The sequence below is a fragment of the Gekko japonicus genome, unplaced genomic scaffold, assembly GCF_001447785.1.
Source record: "Gekko japonicus isolate JY-2015 unplaced genomic scaffold, Gekko_japonicus_V1.1 scaffold138, whole genome shotgun sequence".
In the NCBI taxonomy this organism is placed as follows: Eukaryota; Metazoa; Chordata; class Lepidosauria; order Squamata; family Gekkonidae; genus Gekko; species Gekko japonicus.
In genome coordinates this window covers 666,592-671,527 of record NW_015163096.1, presented here as the reverse complement: position 1 = coordinate 671,527, position 4,936 = coordinate 666,592, and the positions used below count along the sequence as shown (strand labels likewise).

The 4,936-nt window shown below is 43.3% G+C and overlaps 1 protein-coding gene across 2 annotated transcripts in view; it reads left to right on the top strand.

The window, feature by feature from the left end:
* The first annotated feature begins 283 nt into the window (after window positions 1-283).
* The window catches only part of ANKRD12 (ankyrin repeat domain 12), a 63,725-nt gene continuing 59,072 nt past the window's right edge, over window positions 284-4,936 (top strand). For both annotated transcript variants that reach the window (XM_015406605.1, XM_015406604.1), the window contains exon 1: window positions 284-372. The gene's annotated coding sequence lies outside the window, so the exon portion shown is untranslated. The remainder of the gene's footprint in view (window positions 373-4,936) is intronic.

The window sequence follows — 4,936 nt, the reverse complement described above, 5'->3', positions numbered from 1 at the left end:
CTATTAGCTCCAGTGGCAGGGAAGCAACCTGACTCACGCCCACACTCACTACAGTTAAGCAATAGGGTGAGGATTTATCTTTTGTAAGCCACAGGAGGCGGAGAAGAATGAACCTCTTCCCACTTCAATTTTATGTCTGTGGTTCACATTCTCCCTGGCTCCGTAGCTGCCATTATAAGTATTGACAGATCTAATCACAGATCATACATCTGTAAGTCTAGCTGAGCCTAATTCTTTATCAGTTCATTTGTTTTAGTGATTATAATTTCTTTTTAGGTCTGTTTTGGCTATTTTACAACATCTGAAGATTAACTGACCTCAAGTTTGGATAGTGCTGGCAGGCTGAAACGGATTATTGAGATTCCACTTTAGGTAACGTGTCTTTCTCTGTTTTTCTTGCTGTTGCAGTTCAGTTCTTCTCTCTCTGAGGGGCAGGGCACTTTTAGCATGAGAGATGCCCACTACTTAGTCAAGGAGGCAGTTCTTAACTTCCACTTTTACATTGGTGGGTGTCATCCTAATCCTTAGTTCATTTCCTGCCTAGGTCAAAGAGTGCATGCTTATGCAGGAGCTCTTCTTAAAACATCCACTCTCGACTCTCTTCCCATCACATTTTTTTCTCTTTTTTGCTTCACTAATCCCTAATCCCTATTTCCTTAAAAAAAGAAGCAGCTCTACTCACAGCCAATGTTCCCTCTAAGCTGTGGAGTCTTGTGAGCAAAAATTCTACTTTGTGAGCTCCCGGCATTAAAGTTGTGAGCAAGTGATTTGACTACTGAATAAATTAGTTTGCTCTGGACCCATCCTTCCTGAGTTAAAACAAAAAAACTGTGAGCTAGCTCACGCTAACTCAGCTTAGAGGGAACACTGCTCACAGCCTGCTCCAGCGAATACGGTCTCTGAGAGGCTGCCTGAGATGGATATCTCTTCTCTGCCAAGGAAGCCAGAAAGCAGATCCCCAATATAACACATGTGATAGCCTTTAAGAGTCTCATGTAGGAAACATAGGCTAGGGGAGAGGAATGTAAGACTCAGAGCCTGAGAATCAGCGCAGAGCTGAGGAGGAGTCAGAATTTGCAAAGAAAACTCTCCACTACAGGGGATAGTGTTGTAACACTGGAATAGCCATGGGAGGCTGCCATAGAATAATCCAGTATGTCTTTACAGAGATGCTTGTTGGTGCATGCACACACTACAGTCCTCTCCCAAGACCTGCCCCCAGGGTGACTGGGAAGAGCAATTGATGAAGAATTTATGCTCCTGTTGAACAGCCACCTGCCTTCAGCCACCAGAGGGTGCAAGAAGCTTAGATCAGAGCTTCCAAACTATTCCTCCCTTCCCAACTTTCAAGCAGGAAATTCTGGCAGCAGCATAGCCTATAGAGCTCAGCCAAGCTGATCAACCAAGGTTGCAGAAAAGAAAGTGCATTTATGCTGGTAGATTATCATCACACCCTGGAATCAGAGGTCACAGGCCCCACCCCTCAAATGGAGAAGAGATGGAAACTTTTGAGGAGAGAATAGTTGAACCAGAGCAATCGAAACACCTCTTTAGTCAGGATGATTATCAGGGCTTAGCCAAAACTATCACAAGCTTGGAACTGTGAAAATTGTAATGAGATCAAGAAGAATGTTTGCAAGTGTAAGCCTGTGGTCACCAAGGAATTTTCCTGAGGCTTCAGGAGGTGGAAAAAGAGGTCCCCAGTCCGAAATTCATTGAATGACAGATGCAAAAGGATTCAGGTGGGAAACTGTGTTGGCTTGAAGCAGCGGAACAAAGTTTGAGTTCAGTGGCACCTATAAGACCAACAAAGTTTTATTCAAGGAGGAGAAGAAGAAGAGATTGGATTTATACCCCACCCTTCGCTACCTGAAGGAGTCTCAGAGCAGTTTACAATCTCCTTTCCCTTCCCCTCCCCACAACAAACACCCTGTCAGGTGGGGGGGCTGAGAGACCTCTCCTGAGAACCATCCTTGTGAGAACAGCTCTGAAAGAACTTATGAGTGACCCAAGGTTATGCGAGCAGCTGCATGCGGAGAAGTGGGGAATCAAACCCGGTTCTCCCAGATTAGAGTCCACACCTCTAACCACTGCACCAAACTAAAAAGCTTATACCTTGAATAAAACTTTGGTCTTAAAGGTGCCACTGGACTCAAAGTTTGTTCAGATGAGAAAGGAGTATGCAACCTTCTTTCTCTACTACACAAAACTTGGTTTGTACTAAAAAAATTTACACATTGCCTAATAGCTTCATGGAGATGTTCCTTTCATGGACACACCCATTGCACAATTCCTCTCAGCTACTCTTGTATCCAAGGATGGCAAAGGTTCCCTCAAGGATCAAACAGAGCACCCATCAGACTGCCCCCGGAGGGTGTATGAATCCTAGCACTCCTATAAGGGTCTTAGCTGTGGTGTCTCTTTTTCCAGAGACTCTATTGTGTAGGTGCATGTTACTGCAACTGATACCTAAAAAAAATAAGAGGGTTAGGGATGGTGCATTTAGACTCCTCAAGACCTGTCATCTTCATAGCAGGTTCCAGTTTAGATGTGCTAATACTTTCTTCGGGAGCAGGTGTTCTTTGCCATGGCGACTTGGCCATAACTGTGGTTGAAATCCTGGTATGTAAATTAGCAAAACAAGGTCCTCCTAGTTTCCATGGAGAATATAATTTTGAATAATACATTTTGGTGGAAACTAAAAAGAAGAAAAATCTATGCCTACAACTAACAGGATGCCAACAGAACCAATCTTTTCATGCTATTTGTATTCAGTGCATTCTTACTTGATTCAGAATCAGTGCTGTAGACTAACATGGTCTGAGTCTAGACAAGATGACAGGGTAGGCCAAAGCCATTGCAAATTGTAAAGTCTTCTGTCAGGGCAACAACACAAGTAACAAATCCAACAGATTCCAAGGGCCATTCCTGTGTGGAAATGAATCTCAACTGTTTAATCATCTGTTTAATCATCTCAACTGTTCTGCCCTCCATTGACAGATGGGTGAGAGAAACTGCCAAATACAGTTACGCTTTAGAATTCATAGGGCTTCCTCTCAACAAGTTTGTGGACTCTCTCAGGTCTTGGAACACAGAGAAACACCACACCTTAAAAGCTATTTACCTCTGTTCAACAGAGCAATAGAGGCAGTACCATTTTCATAGCAGTCCTCATACTCCATATTTTTCACAGACCCTAAGAAGAATGGAGTCTAAAGGGCAATACTGGATTTAAAATTCCTGAACACTTTCATCAAACACTGGCACCTCTGAATGGAGATGTTGAGATTTATCTGCATATAACTATCCTTTGTCAACTACCAGGCAGATTTTTCTCCAGTTACCAAACTATGAGAGGAAGTCAGCCCACTAACATCTCCATAGCTTCAGGGGCTGCTTTAGGTCTTCTTACCACTTTCCCAATATTTCGAAGCTGAGGAAGCTCTGATTCAAGAATACCATTTTGATTTACATATATCTTCATTGGCCACATTGGCCTAGTGGAGATGTCTGCCTCAGGATGATGTAAGATCTTGGGGAGTCCAGACTTGCTAAACTAGAGTCCCATATGTCACCCACATCCAGCACGGTTTCAGTTCACCACATGTAGATTGAGTGGTAACATCCCTTAGGACAAATTTAGAGTCCAGTGGAACCTTTAATACCAACACAGATTTAGTCAAGGTAGGAGCTTTTGTGTGCATGCACACTTTATCAAATACATTACAATGGCAGGCAAGGTTCAAACTTACAGCCAGAGAATAAACAGCAAATTAACATGTAACATGCTGATGTTCAAGATAAGCAAAGTGACACTAAATAACAAGTTAAGGTTATAAGGTAACCTTATAAAGCAATAAATATGTCAAACAACCAGATAAATCTCTTTATCTTTTCTAATTGTGAGAAGTGACTGGGAATCTTCATTCTCTCCTCTCAGGCATGGAGGGCACTTAACACTACATCCTCCCCCAAAAAATGCTGTTATGTCAGCAGACATCCCAATATCCCTTGCAATTACATTCAGTAATCTAATGCACTATTATATTAGACATTTATCTGCTAGTTTGACATATTTATTGCTCTACTACTGTTGGCTTATCTGTCCCTTATATATAAAGCTGTAGTGGGGCATGATAAAAAGTAGAGACATCACCCTGCCAACAAAAGTCTGCATGGTCGAAGCAATTCCCAGTAGTCATGTATGGCTGCGAGAGTTGGACTATAAGGAAGGCCGAGCGCCGAAGAATAGATTCTTTTGAACTATGGTGCTGGAGGAGACTCTTGGACTGCAAAAAGATCAAATCAGTCAATCCTAAAAGAAATCAACTCTGACTGTTCCCTGGAAGGCCAGATAATGAAACTGAAGCTCAAATACTTTGGCCACCAAATGAGAAGGGAGCACTCACTGGAGAAGACCCTGATGCTGGGAAAGATTGAAGGTCAAAGAAGACGGGGACGGCAAAGGATGAGATGGTTAGACAGTGTCATAAATGCAATGAACATGAAATTGAGCAAACTTCAGAGGACGGCGGAAGACCGGAAGGCCTGACGCAGAATACCACAAGGCAAAAAATGATAGGGAAAGGTGCCAGCAGTCACCCCCATTACTGCCACAGATATACCAGAGAGCGCTTCAGAAGATGGTGTGCAGGTCCCAGGTTCATGTTTTGAAAGCTGCCTGGGGGATTATGGACCATTCACACACTTTCAACCTTAACATACCTCATAGGTTAGTTGTGCGGATCATACGGGGGAGAGGAGAATGATGTCAGCTGCTTTGGTTCCCACTGCAGGGAAAGACTGCCCTTTCCCTTGGCAGAGGCTGGGGGGGGATTTAAACCTCAAGACAGACAGACAGATAAAGGTAGGCTGATGGTTGCCTGAAAAGGACATAGGGTTGCCAACTCCAGGTTGGAAACTTCCAGGATATTTT